Source organism: Ambystoma mexicanum, chromosome 1p (genome assembly GCF_040938575.1).
Source record: "Ambystoma mexicanum isolate Mex_15411 chromosome 1p, UKY_AmexF1_1, whole genome shotgun sequence".
NCBI lineage: Eukaryota > Metazoa > Chordata > Amphibia > Caudata > Ambystomatidae > Ambystoma > Ambystoma mexicanum.
Window position 1 is genome coordinate 13,053,271 of NC_090921.1, and position 20,816 is coordinate 13,074,086.

Genomic DNA, 20,816 nt, shown 5'->3' on the forward strand with positions numbered 1-20,816 from the left:
TGTGAGGACAATAGGCGTCTTTCATTTAGGGCTAGTGTTAGGCTAAGAGTTTGCAGTAGCTCCTTGGGTCGAGTTAGGGGTCGAATGAGACAAAGCTAAGATTTGCGTTACGGCTGGGGTTGGTCCAGTAAGGATCCCACACACCATGGACCATCGGCGGAGGCCCCGGGTAGGCTTACACTGCGGGCTAATGGTGGACTTCTTTAAAAACGTGAGCACTAAATGGGGCGGGATGTTGACTGAAAGAATGCAGCTAGCTACAGAAATATGCAGAAATAAAGAAAAACACATCTCATTGCATGCCTTTAAAGAGCTTACTCTCCCTACCGGCAATGTTCCTGAACCTTCGCTTCCCAAACATTTTTAGAACCAAAAAAAACCTAGAAAAGATCTGACCTCCCTCACCGGGAATTGAACTCAGGACTGCTGGATGGAGGGGTGCTGACATTGACCACTAGGCTACCAGACTGCTGTCGAACAGAGCACTCCCGAAAGGTGACATTTCAATTTCAGGCTGACAAGTGTGCTTTATTGTTCAGTTCGGGCTTAGCTACAGAAATATGCAGAAATAAAGAAAAACACATCTCATTGCATGCCTTTAAAGAGCTTACTCTCCCTACCGGCAATGTTCCTGAACCTTCGCTTCCCAAACATTTTTAGAACCAAAAAAAACCTAGAAAAGATCTGACCTCCCTCACCGGGAATTGAACTCAAGACTGCTGGATGGAGGGGTGCTGACATTGACCACTAGGCTACCAGACTGCTGTTGAACAGAGCACTCCCGAAAGGTGACATTTCAATTTCAGGCTGACAAGTGTGCTTTATTGTTCAGTTCGGGCTTTGCACAGCCAGTGCTAGAATTCAATCCAAGTTCATGCTTTGCTTTGATTTTGAATTAATGGCCAAACCAGCCAATCCCTAAAAAAATACAGGTCTCAGAGGCTCTCGTTTCAGTACCAGCAGGGTAGCGTGGCCGAGCGGTCTAAGGCGCTGGATTTAGGCTCCAGTCTCTTTGGAGGCGTGGGTTCGAATCCCACCGCTGCCAATAGCTGTTTCTTTTTTATCTTCATGCCACGTGTACAGACAGGACAATTGGGAGCCAGGGAATGGCATGTGTTTATGAATTCTTGCTTTTCTGAACACCCAGACTGAAAGCACACATCTGACTCGTGTGCGTTTTCACCAAAAAAGGGTAAAGCATAAATCACTGTTCACTGAAAACGGACATGCGTTCACGATCCTGTCAATAAACACGTGCTTGGCAGGGCCACAAATCTGCCGACACGATGCCCTAATGAATGCACATCTCTTTGCCTTGGTAGTTGCTCCTTTTTGCAGCGCCTTTTCCTGCTGCATCACAAAAAGACACTTGGCTCCATCCAGTGGAGCTCCTATGCCCAGCTTAGAAACCCCCAGGCACGAGATTGCAAGGTCCCTGGTAATTCTCCCACTCCTGGACACGTCGGAACCAAGTTTCGTATGCACTAGCAGCGAGAACAAAATCCCACATGTGAGGACAATAGGCGTCTTTCATTTAGGGCTAGTGTTAGGCTAAGAGTTTGCAGTAGCTCCTTGGGTCGAGTTAGGGGTCGAATGAGACAAAGCTAAGATTTGCGTTACGGCTGGGGTTGGTCCAGTAAGGATCCCACACACCATGGACCATCGGCGGAGGCCCCGGGTAGGCTTACACTGCGGGCTAATGGTGGACTTCTTTAAAAACGTGAGCACTAAATGGGGCGGGATGTTGACTGAAAGAATGCAGCTAGCTACAGAAATATGCAGAAATAAAGAAAAACACATCTCATTGCATGCCTTTAAAGAGCTTACTCTCCCTACCGGCAATGTTCCTGAACCTTCGCTTCCCAAACATTTTTAGAACCAAAAAAAACCTAGAAAAGATCTGACCTCCCTCACCGGGAATTGAACTCAAGACTGCTGGATGGAGGGGTGCTGACATTGACCACTAGGCTACCAGACTGCTGTTGAACAGAGCACTCCCGAAAGGTGACATTTCAATTTCAGGCTGACAAGTGTGCTTTATTGTTCAGTTCGGGCTTTGCAGAGCCAGTGCTAGAATTCAATCCAAGTTCATGCTTTGCTTTGATTTTGAATTAATGGCCAAACCAGCCAATCCCTAAAAAAATACAGGTCTCAGAGGCTCTCGTTTCAGTACCAGCAGGGTAGCGTGGCCGAGCGGTCTAAGGCGCTGGATTTAGGCTCCAGTCTCTTTGGAGGCGTGGGTTCGAATCCCACCGCTGCCAATAGCTGTTTCTTTTTTATCTTCATGCCACGTGTACAGACAGGACAATTGGGAGCCAGGGAATGGCATGTGTTTATGAATTCTTGCTTTTCTGAACACCCAGACTGAAAGCACACATCTGACTCGTGTGCGTTTTCACCAAAAAAGGGTAAAGCATAAATCACTGTTCACTGAAAACGGACATGCGTTCACGATCCTGTCAATAAACACGTGCTTGGCAGGGCCACAAATCTGCCGACACGATGCCCTAATGAATGCACATCTCTTTGCCTTGGTAGTTGCTCCTTTTTGCAGCGCCTTTTCCTGCTGCATCACAAAAACTCAGTTCAAGACACTTGGCTCCATCCAGTGGAGCTCCTATGCCCAGCTTAGAAACCCCCAGGCACGAGATTGCAAGGTCCCTGGTAATTCTCCCACTCCTGGACACGTCGGAACCAAGTTTCGTATGCACTAGCAGCGAGAACAAAATCCCACATGTGAGGACAATAGGCGTCTTTCATTTAGGGCTAGTGTTAGGCTAAGAGTTTGCAGTAGCTCCTTGGGTCGAGTTAGGGGTCGAATGAGACAAAGCTAAGATTTGCGTTACGGCTGGGGTTGGTCCAGTAAGGATCCCACACACCATGGACCATCGGCGGAGGCCCCGGGTAGGCTTACACTGCGGGCTAATGGTGGACTTCTTTAAAAACGTGAGCACTAAATGGGGCGGGATGTTGACTGAAAGAATGCAGCTAGCTACAGAAATATGCAGAAATAAAGAAAAACACATCTCATTGCATGCCTTTAAAGAGCTTACTCTCCCTACCGGCAATGTTCCTGAACCTTCGCTTCCCAAACATTTTTAGAACCAAAAAAAACCTAGAAAAGATCTGACCTCCCTCACCGGGAATTGAACTCAAGACTGCTGGATGGAGGGGTGCTGACATTGACCACTAGGCTACCAGACTGCTGTTGAACAGAGCACTCCCGAAAGGTGACATTTCAATTTCAGGCTGACAAGTGTGCTTTATTGTTCAGTTCGGGCTTTGCAGAGCCAGTGCTAGAATTCAATCCAAGTTCATGCTTTGCTTTGATTTTGAATTAATGGCCAAACCAGCCAATCCCTAAAAAAATACAGGTCTCAGAGGCTCTCGTTTCAGTACCAGCAGGGTAGCGTGGCCGAGCGGTCTAAGGCGCTGGATTTAGGCTCCAGTCTCTTTGGAGGCGTGGGTTCGAATCCCACCGCTGCCAATAGCTGTTTCTTTTTTATCTTCATGCCACGTGTACAGACAGGACAATTGGGAGCCAGGGAATGGCATGTGTTTATGAATTCTTGCTTTTCTGAACACCCAGACTGAAAGCACACATCTGACTCGTGTGCGTTTTCACCAAAAAAGGGTAAAGCATAAATCACTGTTCACTGAAAACGGACATGCGTTCACGATCCTGTCAATAAACACGTGCTTGGCAGGGCCACAAATCTGCCGACACGATGCCCTAATGAATGCACATCTCTTTGCCTTGGTAGTTGCTCCTTTTTGCAGCGCCTTTTCCTGCTGCATCACAAAAACTCAGTTCAAGACACTTGGCTCCATCCAGTGGAGCTCCTATGCCCAGCTTAGAAACCCCCAGGCACGAGATTGCAAGGTCCCTGGTAATTCTCCCACTCCTGGACACGTCGGAACCAAGTTTCGTATGCACTAGCAGCGAGAACAAAATCCCACATGTGAGGACAATAGGCGTCTTTCATTTAGGGCTAGTGTTAGGCTAAGAGTTTGCAGTAGCTCCTTGGGTCGAGTTAGGGGTCGAATGAGACAAAGCTAAGATTTGCGTTACGGCTGGGGTTGGTCCAGTAAGGATCCCACACACCATGGACCATCGGCGGAGGCCCCGGGTAGGCTTACACTGCGGGCTAATGGTGGACTTCTTTAAAAACGTGAGCACTAAATGGGGCGGGATGTTGACTGAAAGAATGCAGCTAGCTACAGAAATATGCAGAAATAAAGAAAAACACATCTCATTGCATGCCTTTAAAGAGCTTACTCTCCCTACCGGCAATGTTCCTGAACCTTCGCTTCCCAAACATTTTTAGAACCAAAAAAAACCTAGAAAAGATCTGACCTCCCTCACCGGGAATTGAACTCAGGACTGCTGGATGGAGGGGTGCTGACATTGACCACTAGGCTACCAGACTGCTGTCGAACAGAGCACTCCCGAAAGGTGACATTTCAATTTCAGGCTGACAAGTGTGCTTTATTGTTCAGTTCGGGCTTAGCTACAGAAATATGCAGAAATAAAGAAAAACACATCTCATTGCATGCCTTTAAAGAGCTTACTCTCCCTACCGGCAATGTTCCTGAACCTTCGCTTCCCAAACATTTTTAGAACCAAAAAAAACCTAGAAAAGATCTGACCTCCCTCACCGGGAATTGAACTCAAGACTGCTGGATGGAGGGGTGCTGACATTGACCACTAGGCTACCAGACTGCTGTTGAACAGAGCACTCCCGAAAGGTGACATTTCAATTTCAGGCTGACAAGTGTGCTTTATTGTTCAGTTCGGGCTTTGCACAGCCAGTGCTAGAATTCAATCCAAGTTCATGCTTTGCTTTGATTTTGAATTAATGGCCAAACCAGCCAATCCCTAAAAAAATACAGGTCTCAGAGGCTCTCGTTTCAGTACCAGCAGGGTAGCGTGGCCGAGCGGTCTAAGGCGCTGGATTTAGGCTCCAGTCTCTTTGGAGGCGTGGGTTCGAATCCCACCGCTGCCAATAGCTGTTTCTTTTTTATCTTCATGCCACGTGTACAGACAGGACAATTGGGAGCCAGGGAATGGCATGTGTTTATGAATTCTTGCTTTTCTGAACACCCAGACTGAAAGCACACATCTGACTCGTGTGCGTTTTCACCAAAAAAGGGTAAAGCATAAATCACTGTTCACTGAAAACGGACATGCGTTCACGATCCTGTCAATAAACACGTGCTTGGCAGGGCCACAAATCTGCCGACACGATGCCCTAATGAATGCACATCTCTTTGCCTTGGTAGTTGCTCCTTTTTGCAGCGCCTTTTCCTGCTGCATCACAAAAAGACACTTGGCTCCATCCAGTGGAGCTCCTATGCCCAGCTTAGAAACCCCCAGGCACGAGATTGCAAGGTCCCTGGTAATTCTCCCACTCCTGGACACGTCGGAACCAAGTTTCGTATGCACTAGCAGCGAGAACAAAATCCCACATGTGAGGACAATAGGCGTCTTTCATTTAGGGCTAGTGTTAGGCTAAGAGTTTGCAGTAGCTCCTTGGGTCGAGTTAGGGGTCGAATGAGACAAAGCTAAGATTTGCGTTACGGCTGGGGTTGGTCCAGTAAGGATCCCACACACCATGGACCATCGGCGGAGGCCCCGGGTAGGCTTACACTGCGGGCTAATGGTGGACTTCTTTAAAAACGTGAGCACTAAATGGGGCGGGATGTTGACTGAAAGAATGCAGCTAGCTACAGAAATATGCAGAAATAAAGAAAAACACATCTCATTGCATGCCTTTAAAGAGCTTACTCTCCCTACCGGCAATGTTCCTGAACCTTCGCTTCCCAAACATTTTTAGAACCAAAAAAAACCTAGAAAAGATCTGACCTCCCTCACCGGGAATTGAACTCAAGACTGCTGGATGGAGGGGTGCTGACATTGACCACTAGGCTACCAGACTGCTGTTGAACAGAGCACTCCCGAAAGGTGACATTTCAATTTCAGGCTGACAAGTGTGCTTTATTGTTCAGTTCGGGCTTTGCAGAGCCAGTGCTAGAATTCAATCCAAGTTCATGCTTTGCTTTGATTTTGAATTAATGGCCAAACCAGCCAATCCCTAAAAAAATACAGGTCTCAGAGGCTCTCGTTTCAGTACCAGCAGGGTAGCGTGGCCGAGCGGTCTAAGGCGCTGGATTTAGGCTCCAGTCTCTTTGGAGGCGTGGGTTCGAATCCCACCGCTGCCAATAGCTGTTTCTTTTTTATCTTCATGCCACGTGTACAGACAGGACAATTGGGAGCCAGGGAATGGCATGTGTTTATGAATTCTTGCTTTTCTGAACACCCAGACTGAAAGCACACATCTGACTCGTGTGCGTTTTCACCAAAAAAGGGTAAAGCATAAATCACTGTTCACTGAAAACGGACATGCGTTCACGATCCTGTCAATAAACACGTGCTTGGCAGGGCCACAAATCTGCCGACACGATGCCCTAATGAATGCACATCTCTTTGCCTTGGTAGTTGCTCCTTTTTGCAGCGCCTTTTCCTGCTGCATCACAAAAACTCAGTTCAAGACACTTGGCTCCATCCAGTGGAGCTCCTATGCCCAGCTTAGAAACCCCCAGGCACGAGATTGCAAGGTCCCTGGTAATTCTCCCACTCCTGGACACGTCGGAACCAAGTTTCGTATGCACTAGCAGCGAGAACAAAATCCCACATGTGAGGACAATAGGCGTCTTTCATTTAGGGCTAGTGTTAGGCTAAGAGTTTGCAGTAGCTCCTTGGGTCGAGTTAGGGGTCGAATGAGACAAAGCTAAGATTTGCGTTACGGCTGGGGTTGGTCCAGTAAGGATCCCACACACCATGGACCATCGGCGGAGGCCCCGGGTAGGCTTACACTGCGGGCTAATGGTGGACTTCTTTAAAAACGTGAGCACTAAATGGGGCGGGATGTTGACTGAAAGAATGCAGCTAGCTACAGAAATATGCAGAAATAAAGAAAAACACATCTCATTGCATGCCTTTAAAGAGCTTACTCTCCCTACCGGCAATGTTCCTGAACCTTCGCTTCCCAAACATTTTTAGAACCAAAAAAAACCTAGAAAAGATCTGACCTCCCTCACCGGGAATTGAACTCAAGACTGCTGGATGGAGGGGTGCTGACATTGACCACTAGGCTACCAGACTGCTGTTGAACAGAGCACTCCCGAAAGGTGACATTTCAATTTCAGGCTGACAAGTGTGCTTTATTGTTCAGTTCGGGCTTTGCAGAGCCAGTGCTAGAATTCAATCCAAGTTCATGCTTTGCTTTGATTTTGAATTAATGGCCAAACCAGCCAATCCCTAAAAAAATACAGGTCTCAGAGGCTCTCGTTTCAGTACCAGCAGGGTAGCGTGGCCGAGCGGTCTAAGGCGCTGGATTTAGGCTCCAGTCTCTTTGGAGGCGTGGGTTCGAATCCCACCGCTGCCAATAGCTGTTTCTTTTTTATCTTCATGCCACGTGTACAGACAGGACAATTGGGAGCCAGGGAATGGCATGTGTTTATGAATTCTTGCTTTTCTGAACACCCAGACTGAAAGCACACATCTGACTCGTGTGCGTTTTCACCAAAAAAGGGTAAAGCATAAATCACTGTTCACTGAAAACGGACATGCGTTCACGATCCTGTCAATAAACACGTGCTTGGCAGGGCCACAAATCTGCCGACACGATGCCCTAATGAATGCACATCTCTTTGCCTTGGTAGTTGCTCCTTTTTGCAGCGCCTTTTCCTGCTGCATCACAAAAACTCAGTTCAAGACACTTGGCTCCATCCAGTGGAGCTCCTATGCCCAGCTTAGAAACCCCCAGGCACGAGATTGCAAGGTCCCTGGTAATTCTCCCACTCCTGGACACGTCGGAACCAAGTTTCGTATGCACTAGCAGCGAGAACAAAATCCCACATGTGAGGACAATAGGCGTCTTTCATTTAGGGCTAGTGTTAGGCTAAGAGTTTGCAGTAGCTCCTTGGGTCGAGTTAGGGGTCGAATGAGACAAAGCTAAGATTTGCGTTACGGCTGGGGTTGGTCCAGTAAGGATCCCACACACCATGGACCATCGGCGGAGGCCCCGGGTAGGCTTACACTGCGGGCTAATGGTGGACTTCTTTAAAAACGTGAGCACTAAATGGGGCGGGATGTTGACTGAAAGAATGCAGCTAGCTACAGAAATATGCAGAAATAAAGAAAAACACATCTCATTGCATGCCTTTAAAGAGCTTACTCTCCCTACCGGCAATGTTCCTGAACCTTCGCTTCCCAAACATTTTTAGAACCAAAAAAAACCTAGAAAAGATCTGACCTCCCTCACCGGGAATTGAACTCAGGACTGCTGGATGGAGGGGTGCTGACATTGACCACTAGGCTACCAGACTGCTGTCGAACAGAGCACTCCCGAAAGGTGACATTTCAATTTCAGGCTGACAAGTGTGCTTTATTGTTCAGTTCGGGCTTAGCTACAGAAATATGCAGAAATAAAGAAAAACACATCTCATTGCATGCCTTTAAAGAGCTTACTCTCCCTACCGGCAATGTTCCTGAACCTTCGCTTCCCAAACATTTTTAGAACCAAAAAAAACCTAGAAAAGATCTGACCTCCCTCACCGGGAATTGAACTCAAGACTGCTGGATGGAGGGGTGCTGACATTGACCACTAGGCTACCAGACTGCTGTTGAACAGAGCACTCCCGAAAGGTGACATTTCAATTTCAGGCTGACAAGTGTGCTTTATTGTTCAGTTCGGGCTTTGCACAGCCAGTGCTAGAATTCAATCCAAGTTCATGCTTTGCTTTGATTTTGAATTAATGGCCAAACCAGCCAATCCCTAAAAAAATACAGGTCTCAGAGGCTCTCGTTTCAGTACCAGCAGGGTAGCGTGGCCGAGCGGTCTAAGGCGCTGGATTTAGGCTCCAGTCTCTTTGGAGGCGTGGGTTCGAATCCCACCGCTGCCAATAGCTGTTTCTTTTTTATCTTCATGCCACGTGTACAGACAGGACAATTGGGAGCCAGGGAATGGCATGTGTTTATGAATTCTTGCTTTTCTGAACACCCAGACTGAAAGCACACATCTGACTCGTGTGCGTTTTCACCAAAAAAGGGTAAAGCATAAATCACTGTTCACTGAAAACGGACATGCGTTCACGATCCTGTCAATAAACACGTGCTTGGCAGGGCCACAAATCTGCCGACACGATGCCCTAATGAATGCACATCTCTTTGCCTTGGTAGTTGCTCCTTTTTGCAGCGCCTTTTCCTGCTGCATCACAAAAAGACACTTGGCTCCATCCAGTGGAGCTCCTATGCCCAGCTTAGAAACCCCCAGGCACGAGATTGCAAGGTCCCTGGTAATTCTCCCACTCCTGGACACGTCGGAACCAAGTTTCGTATGCACTAGCAGCGAGAACAAAATCCCACATGTGAGGACAATAGGCGTCTTTCATTTAGGGCTAGTGTTAGGCTAAGAGTTTGCAGTAGCTCCTTGGGTCGAGTTAGGGGTCGAATGAGACAAAGCTAAGATTTGCGTTACGGCTGGGGTTGGTCCAGTAAGGATCCCACACACCATGGACCATCGGCGGAGGCCCCGGGTAGGCTTACACTGCGGGCTAATGGTGGACTTCTTTAAAAACGTGAGCACTAAATGGGGCGGGATGTTGACTGAAAGAATGCAGCTAGCTACAGAAATATGCAGAAATAAAGAAAAACACATCTCATTGCATGCCTTTAAAGAGCTTACTCTCCCTACCGGCAATGTTCCTGAACCTTCGCTTCCCAAACATTTTTAGAACCAAAAAAAACCTAGAAAAGATCTGACCTCCCTCACCGGGAATTGAACTCAAGACTGCTGGATGGAGGGGTGCTGACATTGACCACTAGGCTACCAGACTGCTGTTGAACAGAGCACTCCCGAAAGGTGACATTTCAATTTCAGGCTGACAAGTGTGCTTTATTGTTCAGTTCGGGCTTTGCAGAGCCAGTGCTAGAATTCAATCCAAGTTCATGCTTTGCTTTGATTTTGAATTAATGGCCAAACCAGCCAATCCCTAAAAAAATACAGGTCTCAGAGGCTCTCGTTTCAGTACCAGCAGGGTAGCGTGGCCGAGCGGTCTAAGGCGCTGGATTTAGGCTCCAGTCTCTTTGGAGGCGTGGGTTCGAATCCCACCGCTGCCAATAGCTGTTTCTTTTTTATCTTCATGCCACGTGTACAGACAGGACAATTGGGAGCCAGGGAATGGCATGTGTTTATGAATTCTTGCTTTTCTGAACACCCAGACTGAAAGCACACATCTGACTCGTGTGCGTTTTCACCAAAAAAGGGTAAAGCATAAATCACTGTTCACTGAAAACGGACATGCGTTCACGATCCTGTCAATAAACACGTGCTTGGCAGGGCCACAAATCTGCCGACACGATGCCCTAATGAATGCACATCTCTTTGCCTTGGTAGTTGCTCCTTTTTGCAGCGCCTTTTCCTGCTGCATCACAAAAACTCAGTTCAAGACACTTGGCTCCATCCAGTGGAGCTCCTATGCCCAGCTTAGAAACCCCCAGGCACGAGATTGCAAGGTCCCTGGTAATTCTCCCACTCCTGGACACGTCGGAACCAAGTTTCGTATGCACTAGCAGCGAGAACAAAATCCCACATGTGAGGACAATAGGCGTCTTTCATTTAGGGCTAGTGTTAGGCTAAGAGTTTGCAGTAGCTCCTTGGGTCGAGTTAGGGGTCGAATGAGACAAAGCTAAGATTTGCGTTACGGCTGGGGTTGGTCCAGTAAGGATCCCACACACCATGGACCATCGGCGGAGGCCCCGGGTAGGCTTACACTGCGGGCTAATGGTGGACTTCTTTAAAAACGTGAGCACTAAATGGGGCGGGATGTTGACTGAAAGAATGCAGCTAGCTACAGAAATATGCAGAAATAAAGAAAAACACATCTCATTGCATGCCTTTAAAGAGCTTACTCTCCCTACCGGCAATGTTCCTGAACCTTCGCTTCCCAAACATTTTTAGAACCAAAAAAAACCTAGAAAAGATCTGACCTCCCTCACCGGGAATTGAACTCAAGACTGCTGGATGGAGGGGTGCTGACATTGACCACTAGGCTACCAGACTGCTGTTGAACAGAGCACTCCCGAAAGGTGACATTTCAATTTCAGGCTGACAAGTGTGCTTTATTGTTCAGTTCGGGCTTTGCAGAGCCAGTGCTAGAATTCAATCCAAGTTCATGCTTTGCTTTGATTTTGAATTAATGGCCAAACCAGCCAATCCCTAAAAAAATACAGGTCTCAGAGGCTCTCGTTTCAGTACCAGCAGGGTAGCGTGGCCGAGCGGTCTAAGGCGCTGGATTTAGGCTCCAGTCTCTTTGGAGGCGTGGGTTCGAATCCCACCGCTGCCAATAGCTGTTTCTTTTTTATCTTCATGCCACGTGTACAGACAGGACAATTGGGAGCCAGGGAATGGCATGTGTTTATGAATTCTTGCTTTTCTGAACACCCAGACTGAAAGCACACATCTGACTCGTGTGCGTTTTCACCAAAAAAGGGTAAAGCATAAATCACTGTTCACTGAAAACGGACATGCGTTCACGATCCTGTCAATAAACACGTGCTTGGCAGGGCCACAAATCTGCCGACACGATGCCCTAATGAATGCACATCTCTTTGCCTTGGTAGTTGCTCCTTTTTGCAGCGCCTTTTCCTGCTGCATCACAAAAACTCAGTTCAAGACACTTGGCTCCATCCAGTGGAGCTCCTATGCCCAGCTTAGAAACCCCCAGGCACGAGATTGCAAGGTCCCTGGTAATTCTCCCACTCCTGGACACGTCGGAACCAAGTTTCGTATGCACTAGCAGCGAGAACAAAATCCCACATGTGAGGACAATAGGCGTCTTTCATTTAGGGCTAGTGTTAGGCTAAGAGTTTGCAGTAGCTCCTTGGGTCGAGTTAGGGGTCGAATGAGACAAAGCTAAGATTTGCGTTACGGCTGGGGTTGGTCCAGTAAGGATCCCACACACCATGGACCATCGGCGGAGGCCCCGGGTAGGCTTACACTGCGGGCTAATGGTGGACTTCTTTAAAAACGTGAGCACTAAATGGGGCGGGATGTTGACTGAAAGAATGCAGCTAGCTACAGAAATATGCAGAAATAAAGAAAAACACATCTCATTGCATGCCTTTAAAGAGCTTACTCTCCCTACCGGCAATGTTCCTGAACCTTCGCTTCCCAAACATTTTTAGAACCAAAAAAAACCTAGAAAAGATCTGACCTCCCTCACCGGGAATTGAACTCAGGACTGCTGGATGGAGGGGTGCTGACATTGACCACTAGGCTACCAGACTGCTGTCAAACAGAGCACTCCCGAAAGGTGACATTTCAATTTCAGGCTGACAAGTGTGCTTTATTGTTCAGTTCGGGCTTTGCACAGCCAGTGCTAGAATTCAATCCAAGTTCATGCTTTGCTTTGATTTTGAATTAATGGCCAAACCAGCCAATCCCTAAAAAAATACAGGTCTCAGAGGCTCTCGTTTCAGTACCAGCAGGGTAGCGTGGCCGAGCGGTCTAAGGCGCTGGATTTAGGCTCCAGTCTCTTTGGAGGCGTGGGTTCGAATCCCACCGCTGCCAATAGCTGTTTCTTTTTTATCTTCATGCCACGTGTACAGACAGGACAATTGGGAGCCAGGGAATGGCATGTGTTTATGAATTCTTGCTTTTCTGAACACCCAGACTGAAAGCACACATCTGACTCGTGTGCGTTTTCACCAAAAAAGGGTAAAGCATAAATCACTGTTCACTGAAAACGGACATGCGTTCACGATCCTGTCAATAAACACGTTCAGGGCAGGGCCACAAATCTGCCGACACGATGCCCTAATGAATGCACATCTCTTTGCCTTGGTAGTTGCTCCTTTTTGCGGAGCCTTTTCCTGCTGCATCACAAAAACTCAGTTCAAGACACTTGGCTCCATCCAGTGGAGCTCCTATGCCCAGCTTAGAAACCCCCAGGCACGAGATTGCAAGGTCCCTGGTAATTCTCCCACTCCTGGACACGTCGGAACCAAGTTTCGTATGCACTAGCAGCGAGAACAAAATCCCACATGTGAGGACAATAGGCGTCTTTCATTTAGGGCTAGTGTTAGGCTAAGAGTTTGCAGTAGCTCCTTGGGTCGAGTTAGGGGTCGAATGAGACAAAGCTAAGATTTGCGTTACGGCTGGGGTTGGTCCAGTAAGGATCCCACACACCATGGACCATCGGCGGAGGCCCCGGGTAGGCTTACACTGCGGGCTAATGGTGGACTTCTTTAAAAACGTGAGCACTAAATGGGGCGGGATGTTGACTGAAAGAATGCAGCTAGCTACAGAAATATGCAGAAATAAAGAAAAACACATCTCATTGCATGCCTTTAAAGAGCTTACTCTCCCTACCGGCAATGTTCCTGAACCTTCGCTTCCCAAACATTTTTAGAACCAAAAAAAACCTAGAAAAGATCTGACCTCCCTCACCGGGAATTGAACTCAAGACTGCTGGATGGAGGGGTGCTGACATTGACCACTAGGCTACCAGACTGCTGTTGAACAGAGCACTCCCGAAAGGTGACATTTCAATTTCAGGCTGACAAGTGTGCTTTATTGTTCAGTTCGGGCTTTGCAGAGCCAGTGCTAGAATTCAATCCAAGTTCATGCTTTGCTTTGATTTTGAATTAATGGCCAAACCAGCCAATCCCTAAAAAAATACAGGTCTCAGAGGCTCTCGTTTCAGTACCAGCAGGGTAGCGTGGCCGAGCGGTCTAAGGCGCTGGATTTAGGCTCCAGTCTCTTTGGAGGCGTGGGTTCGAATCCCACCGCTGCCAATAGCTGTTTCTTTTTTATCTTCATGCCACGTGTACAGACAGGACAATTGGGAGCCAGGGAATGGCATGTGTTTATGAATTCTTGCTTTTCTGAACACCCAGACTGAAAGCACACATCTGACTCGTGTGCGTTTTCACCAAAAAAGGGTAAAGCATAAATCACTGTTCACTGAAAACGGACATGCGTTCACGATCCTGTCAATAAACACGTGCTTGGCAGGGCCACAAATCTGCCGACACGATGCCCTAATGAATGCACATCTCTTTGCCTTGGTAGTTGCTCCTTTTTGCAGCGCCTTTTCCTGCTGCATCACAAAAACTCAGTTCAAGACACTTGGCTCCATCCAGTGGAGCTCCTATGCCCAGCTTAGAAACCCCCAGGCACGAGATTGCAAGGTCCCTGGTAATTCTCCCACTCCTGGACACGTCAGAACCAAGTTTCGTATGCACTAGCAGCGAGAACAAAATCCCACATGTGAGGACAATAGGCGTCTTTCATTTAGGGCTAGTGTTAGGCTAAGAGTTTGCAGTAGCTCCTTGGGTCGAGTTAGGGGTCGAATGAGACAAAGCTAAGATTTGCGTTACGGCTGGGGTTGGTCCAGTAAGGATCCCACACACCATGGACCATCGGCGGAGGCCCCGGGTAGGCTTACACTGCGGGCTAATGGTGGACTTCTTTAAAAACGTGAGCACTAAATGGGGCGGGATGTTGACTGAAAGAATGCAGCTAGCTACAGAAATATGCAGAAATAAAGAAAAACACATCTCATTGCATGCCTTTAAAGAGCTTACTCTCCCTACCGGCAATGTTCCTGAACCTTCGCTTCCCAAACATTTTTAGAACCAAAAAAAACCTAGAAAAGATCTGACCTCCCTCACCGGGAATTGAACTCAGGACTGCTGGATGGAGGGGTGCTGACATTGACCACTAGGCTACCAGACTGCTGTCGAACAGAGCACTCCCGAAAGGTGACATTTCAATTTCAGGCTGACAAGTGTGCTTTATTGTTCAGTTCGGGCTTAGCTACAGAAATATGCAGAAATAAAGAAAAACACATCTCATTGCATGCCTTTAAAGAGCTTACTCTCCCTACCGGCAATGTTCCTGAACCTTCGCTTCCCAAACATTTTTAGAACCAAAAAAAACCTAGAAAAGATCTGACCTCCCTCACCGGGAATTGAACTCAAGACTGCTGGATGGAGGGGTGCTGACATTGACCACTAGGCTACCAGACTGCTGTTGAACAGAGCACTCCCGAAAGGTGACATTTCAATTTCAGGCTGACAAGTGTGCTTTATTGTTCAGTTCGGGCTTTGCACAGCCAGTGCTAGAATTCAATCCAAGTTCATGCTTTGCTTTGATTTTGAATTAATGGCCAAACCAGCCAATCCCTAAAAAAATACAGGTCTCAGAGGCTCTCGTTTCAGTACCAGCAGGGTAGCGTGGCCGAGCGGTCTAAGGCGCTGGATTTAGGCTCCAGTCTCTTTGGAGGCGTGGGTTCGAATCCCACCGCTGCCAATAGCTGTTTCTTTTTTATCTTCATGCCACGTGTACAGACAGGACAATTGGGAGCCAGGGAATGGCATGTGTTTATGAATTCTTGCTTTTCTGAACACCCAGACTGAAAGCACACATCTGACTCGTGTGCGTTTTCACCAAAAAAGGGTAAAGCATAAATCACTGTTCACTGAAAACGGACATGCGTTCACGATCCTGTCAATAAACACGTGCTTGGCAGGGCCACAAATCTGCCGACACGATGCCCTAATGAATGCACATCTCTTTGCCTTGGTAGTTGCTCCTTTTTGCAGCGCCTTTTCCTGCTGCATCACAAAAAGACACTTGGCTCCATCCAGTGGAGCTCCTATGCCCAGCTTAGAAACCCCCAGGCACGAGATTGCAAGGTCCCTGGTAATTCTCCCACTCCTGGACACGTCGGAACCAAGTTTCGTATGCACTAGCAGCGAGAACAAAATCCCACATGTGAGGACAATAGGCGTCTTTCATTTAGGGCTAGTGTTAGGCTAAGAGTTTGCAGTAGCTCCTTGGGTCGAGTTAGGGGTCGAATGAGACAAAGCTAAGATTTGCGTTACGGCTGGGGTTGGTCCAGTAAGGATCCCACACACCATGGACCATCGGCGGAGGCCCCGGGTAGGCTTACACTGCGGGCTAATGGTGGACTTCTTTAAAAACGTGAGCACTAAATGGGGCGGGATGTTGACTGAAAGAATGCAGCTAGCTACAGAAATATGCAGAAATAAAGAAAAACACATCTCATTGCATGCCTTTAAAGAGCTTACTCTCCCTACCGGCAATGTTCCTGAACCTTCGCTTCCCAAACATTTTTAGAACCAAAAAAAACCTAGAAAAGATCTGACCTCCCTCACCGGGAATTGAACTCAAGACTGCTGGATGGAGGGGTGCTGACATTGACCACTAGGCTACCAGACTGCTGTTGAACAGAGCACTCCCGAAAGGTGACATTTCAATTTCAGGCTGACAAGTGTGCTTTATTGTTCAGTTCGGGCTTTGCAGAGCCAGTGCTAGAATTCAATCCAAGTTCATGCTTTGCTTTGATTTTGAATTAATGGCCAAACCAGCCAATCCCTAAAAAAATACAGGTCTCAGAGGCTCTCGTTTCAGTACCAGCAGGGTAGCGTGGCCGAGCGGTCTAAGGCGCTGGATTTAGGCTCCAGTCTCTTTGGAGGCGTGGGTTCGAATCCCACCGCTGCCAATAGCTGTTTCTTTTTTATCTTCATGCCACGTGTACAGACAGGACAATTGGGAGCCAGGGAATGGCATGTGTTTATGAATTCTTGCTTTTCTGAACACCCAGACTGAAAGCACACATCTGACTCGTGTGCGTTTTCACCAAAAAAGGGTAAAGCATAAATCACTGTTCACTGAAAACGGACATGCGTTCACGATCCTGTCAATAAACACGTGCTTGGCAGGGCCACAAATCTGCCGACACGATGCCCTAATGAATGCACATCTCTTTGCCTTGGTAGTTGCTCCTTTTTGCAGCGCCTTTTCCTGCTGCATCACAAAAACTCAGTTCAAGACACTTGGCTCCATCCAGTGGAGCTCCTATGCCCAGCTTAGAAACCCCCAGGCACGAGATTGCAAGGTCCCTGGTAATTCTCCCACTCCTGGACACGTCGGAACCAAGTTTCGTATGCACTAGCAGCGAGAACAAAATCCCACATGTGAGGACAATAGGCGTCTTTCATTTAGGGCTAGTGTTAGGCTAAGAGTTTGCAGTAGCTCCTTGGGTCGAGTTAGGGGTCGAATGAGACAAAGCTAAGATTTGCGTTACGGCTGGGGTTGGTCCAGTAAGGATCCCACACACCATGGACCATCGGCGGAGGCCCCGGGTAGGCTTACACTGCGGGCTAATGGTGGACTTCTTTAAAAACGTGAGCACTAAATGGGGCGGGATGTTGACTGAAAGAATGCAGCTAGCTACAGAAATATGCAGAAATAAAGAAAAACACATCTCATTGCATGCCTTTAAAGAGCTTACTCTCCCTACCGGCAATGTTCCTGAACCTTCGCTTCCCAAACATTTTTAGAACCAAAAAAAACCTAGAAAAGATCTGACCTCCCTCACCGGGAATTGAACTCAAGACTGCTGGATGGAGGGGTGCTGACATTGACCACTAGGCTACCAGACTGCTGTTGAACAGAGCACTCCCGAAAGGTGACATTTCAATTTCAGGCTGACAAGTGTGCTTTATTGTTCAGTTCGGGCTTTGCAGAGCCAGTGCTAGAATTCAATCCAAGTTCATGCTTTGCTTTGATTTTGAATTAATGGCCAAACCAGCCAATCCCTAAAAAAATACAGGTCTCAGAGGCTCTCGTTTCAGTACCAGCAGGGTAGCGTGGCCGAGCGGTCTAAGGCGCTGGATTTAGGCTCCAGTCTCTTTGGAGGCGTGGGTTCGAATCCCACCGCTGCCAATAGCTGTTTCTTTTTTATCTTCATGCCACGTGTACAGACAGGACAATTGGGAGCCAGGGAATGGCATGTGTTTATGAATTCTTGCTTTTCTGAACACCCAGACTGAAAGCACACATCTGACTCGTGTGCGTTTTCACCAAAAAAGGGTAAAGCATAAATCACTGTTCACTGAAAACGGACATGCGTTCACGATCCTGTCAATAAACACGTGCTTGGCAGGGCCACAAATCTGCCGACACGATGCCCTAATGAATGCACATCTCTTTGCCTTGGTAGTTGCTCCTTTTTGCAGCGCCTTTTCCTGCTGCATCACAAAAACTCAGTTCAAGACACTTGGCTCCATCCAGTGGAGCTCCTATGCCCAGCTTAGAAACCCCCAGGCACGAGATTGCAAGGTCCCTGGTAATTCTCCCACTCCTGGACACGTCGGAACCAAGTTTCGTATGCACTAGCAGCGAGAACAAAATCCCACATGTGAGGACAATAGGCGTCTTTCATTTAGGGCTAGTGTTAGGCTAAGAGTTTGCAGTAGCTCCTTGGGTCGAGTTAGGGGTCGAATGAGACAAAGCTAAGATTTGCGTTACGGCTGGGGTTGGTCCAGTAAGGATCCCACACACCATGGACCATCGGCGGAGGCCCCGGGTAGGCTTACACTGCGGGCTAATGGTGGACTTCTTTAAAAACGTGAGCACTAAATGGGGCGGGATGTTGACTGAAAGAATGCAGCTAGCTACAGAAATATGCAGAAATAAAGAAAAACACATCTCATTGCATGCCTTTAAAGAGCTTACTCTCCCTACCGGCAATGTTCCTGAACCTTCGCTTCCCAAACATTTTTAGAACCAAAAAAAACCTAGAAAAGATCTGACCTCCCTCACCGGGAATTGAACTCAGGACTGCTGGATGGAGGGGTGCTGACATTGACCACTAGGCTACCAGACTGCTGTCAAACAGAGCACTCCCGAAAGGTGACATTTCAATTTCAGGCTGACAAGTGTGCTTTATTGTTCAGTTCGGGCTTTGCACAGCCAGTGCTAGAATTCAATCCAAGTTCATGCTTTGCTTTGATTTTGAATTAATGGCCAAACCAGCCAATCCCTAAAAAAATACAGGTCTCAGAGGCTCTCGTTTCAGTACCAGCAGGGTAGCGTGGCCGAGCGGTCTAAGGCGCTGGATTTAGGCTCCAGTCTCTTTGGAGGCGTGGGTTCGAATCCCACCGCTGCCAATAGCTGTTTCTTTTTTATCTTCATGCCACGTGTACAGACAGGACAATTGGGAGCCAGGGAATGGCATGTGTTTATGAATTCTTGCTTTTCTGAACACCCAGACTGAAAGCACACATCTGACTCGTGTGCGTTTTCACCAAAAAAGGGTAAAGCATAAATCACTGTTCACTGAAAACGGACATGCGTTCACGATCCTGTCAATAAACACGTTCAGGGCAGGGCCACAAATCTGCCGACACGATGCCCTAATGAATGCACATCTCTTTGCCTTGGTAGTTGCTCCTTTTTGCGGAGCCTTTTCCTGCTGCATCACAAAAACTCAGTTCAAGACACTTGGCTCCATCCAGTGGAGCTCCTATGCCCAGCTTAGAAACCCCCAGGCACGAGATTGCAAGGTCCCTGGTAATTCTCCCACTCCTGGACACGTCGGAACCAAGTTTCGTATGCACTAGCAGCGAGAACAAAATCCCACATGTGAGGACAATAGGCGTCTTTCATTTAGGGCTAGTGTTAGGCTAAGAGTTTGCAGTAGCTCCTTGGGTCGAGTTAGGGGTCGAATGAGACAAAGCTAAGATTTGCGTTACGGCTGGGGTTGGTCCAGTAAGGATCCCACACACCATGGACCATCGGCGGAGGCCCCGGGTAGGCTTACACTGCGGGCTAATGGTGGACTTCTTTAAAAACGTGAGCACTAAATGGGGCGGGATGTTGACTGAAAGAATGCAGCTAGCTACAGAAATATGCAGAAATAAAGAAAAACACATCTCATTGCATGCCTTTAAAGAGCTTACTCTCCCTACCGGCAATGTTCCTGAACCTTCGCTTCCCAAACATTTTTAGAACCAAAAAAAACCTAGAAAAGATCTGACCTCCCTCACCGGGAATTGAACTCAAGACTGCTGGATGGAGGGGTGCTGACATTGACCACTAGGCTACCAGACTGCTGTTGAACAGAGCACTCCCGAAAGGTGACATTTCAATTTCAGGCTGACAAGTGTGCTTTATTGTTCAGTTCGGGCTTTGCAGAGCCAGTGCTAGAATTCAATCCAAGTTCATGCTTTGCTTTGATTTTGAATTAATGGCCAAACCAGCCAATCCCTAAAAAAATACAGGTCTCAGAGGCTCTCGTTTCAGTACCAGCAGGGTAGCGTGGCCGAGCGGTCTAAGGCGCTGGATTTAGGCTCCAGTCTCTTTGGAGGCGTGGGTTCGAATCCCACCGCTGCCAATAGCTGTTTCTTTTTTATCTTCATGCCACGTGTACAGACAGGACAATTGGGAGCCAGGGAATGGCATGTGTTTATGAATTCTTGCTTTTCTGAACACCCAGACTGAAAGCACACATCTGACTCGTGTGCGTTTTCACCAAAAAAGGGTAAAGCATAAATCACTGTTCACTGAAAACGGACATGCGTTCACGATCCTGTCAATAAACACGTGCTTGGCAGGGCCACAAATCTGCCGACACGATGCCCTAATGAATGCACATCTCTTTGCCTTGGTAGTTGCTCCTTTTTGCAGCGCCTTTTCCTGCTGCATCACAAAAACTCAGTTCAAGACACTTGGCTCCATCCAGTGGAGCTCCTATGCCCAGCTTAGAAACCCCCAGGCACGAGATTGCAAGGTCCCTGGTAATTCTCCCACTCCTGGACACGTCGGAACCAAGTTTCGTATGCACTAGCAGCGAGAACAAAATCCCACATGTGAGGACAATAGGCGTCTTTCATTTAGGGCTAGTGTTAGGCTAAGAGTTTGCAGTAGCTCCTTGGG

The 20,816-nt window shown here is 47.8% G+C and overlaps 16 non-coding genes across 16 annotated transcripts; all 16 read left to right on the plus strand.

The window, feature by feature from the left end:
• Nucleotides 1-963: 963 nt before the first annotated feature.
• TRNAL-UAG (transfer RNA leucine (anticodon UAG)) lies at nt 964-1,045 on the plus strand. The gene has a single exon. It is a non-coding gene; the product is annotated as a tRNA-Leu (tRNA).
• Nucleotides 1,046-2,179: 1,134 nt separating this feature from the next.
• TRNAL-UAG (transfer RNA leucine (anticodon UAG)) lies at nt 2,180-2,261 on the plus strand. Its single transcript has one exon. It is a non-coding gene; the product is annotated as a tRNA-Leu (tRNA).
• Nucleotides 2,262-3,405: 1,144 nt separating this feature from the next.
• On the plus strand, nt 3,406-3,487 carry TRNAL-UAG (transfer RNA leucine (anticodon UAG)). Its single transcript has one exon. It is a non-coding gene; the product is annotated as a tRNA-Leu (tRNA).
• Nucleotides 3,488-4,924: 1,437 nt separating this feature from the next.
• Nucleotides 4,925-5,006, plus strand: TRNAL-UAG (transfer RNA leucine (anticodon UAG)). The gene has a single exon. It is a non-coding gene; the product is annotated as a tRNA-Leu (tRNA).
• A 1,134-nt stretch (nt 5,007-6,140) lies between these two features.
• On the plus strand, nt 6,141-6,222 carry TRNAL-UAG (transfer RNA leucine (anticodon UAG)). Its single transcript has one exon. It is a non-coding gene; the product is annotated as a tRNA-Leu (tRNA).
• A 1,144-nt stretch (nt 6,223-7,366) lies between these two features.
• On the plus strand, nt 7,367-7,448 carry TRNAL-UAG (transfer RNA leucine (anticodon UAG)). Its single transcript has one exon. It is a non-coding gene; the product is annotated as a tRNA-Leu (tRNA).
• A 1,437-nt stretch (nt 7,449-8,885) lies between these two features.
• Nucleotides 8,886-8,967, plus strand: TRNAL-UAG (transfer RNA leucine (anticodon UAG)). The gene has a single exon. It is a non-coding gene; the product is annotated as a tRNA-Leu (tRNA).
• A 1,134-nt stretch (nt 8,968-10,101) lies between these two features.
• Nucleotides 10,102-10,183, plus strand: TRNAL-UAG (transfer RNA leucine (anticodon UAG)). The gene has a single exon. It is a non-coding gene; the product is annotated as a tRNA-Leu (tRNA).
• A 1,144-nt stretch (nt 10,184-11,327) lies between these two features.
• TRNAL-UAG (transfer RNA leucine (anticodon UAG)) lies at nt 11,328-11,409 on the plus strand. The gene has a single exon. It is a non-coding gene; the product is annotated as a tRNA-Leu (tRNA).
• Nucleotides 11,410-12,553: 1,144 nt separating this feature from the next.
• On the plus strand, nt 12,554-12,635 carry TRNAL-UAG (transfer RNA leucine (anticodon UAG)). The gene has a single exon. It is a non-coding gene; the product is annotated as a tRNA-Leu (tRNA).
• A 1,144-nt stretch (nt 12,636-13,779) lies between these two features.
• TRNAL-UAG (transfer RNA leucine (anticodon UAG)) lies at nt 13,780-13,861 on the plus strand. The gene has a single exon. It is a non-coding gene; the product is annotated as a tRNA-Leu (tRNA).
• Nucleotides 13,862-15,298: 1,437 nt separating this feature from the next.
• On the plus strand, nt 15,299-15,380 carry TRNAL-UAG (transfer RNA leucine (anticodon UAG)). The gene has a single exon. It is a non-coding gene; the product is annotated as a tRNA-Leu (tRNA).
• A 1,134-nt stretch (nt 15,381-16,514) lies between these two features.
• Nucleotides 16,515-16,596, plus strand: TRNAL-UAG (transfer RNA leucine (anticodon UAG)). Its single transcript has one exon. It is a non-coding gene; the product is annotated as a tRNA-Leu (tRNA).
• A 1,144-nt stretch (nt 16,597-17,740) lies between these two features.
• On the plus strand, nt 17,741-17,822 carry TRNAL-UAG (transfer RNA leucine (anticodon UAG)). The gene has a single exon. It is a non-coding gene; the product is annotated as a tRNA-Leu (tRNA).
• A 1,144-nt stretch (nt 17,823-18,966) lies between these two features.
• TRNAL-UAG (transfer RNA leucine (anticodon UAG)) lies at nt 18,967-19,048 on the plus strand. The gene has a single exon. It is a non-coding gene; the product is annotated as a tRNA-Leu (tRNA).
• A 1,144-nt stretch (nt 19,049-20,192) lies between these two features.
• TRNAL-UAG (transfer RNA leucine (anticodon UAG)) lies at nt 20,193-20,274 on the plus strand. Its single transcript has one exon. It is a non-coding gene; the product is annotated as a tRNA-Leu (tRNA).
• The last annotated feature ends 542 nt before the right edge of the window (nt 20,275-20,816 follow it).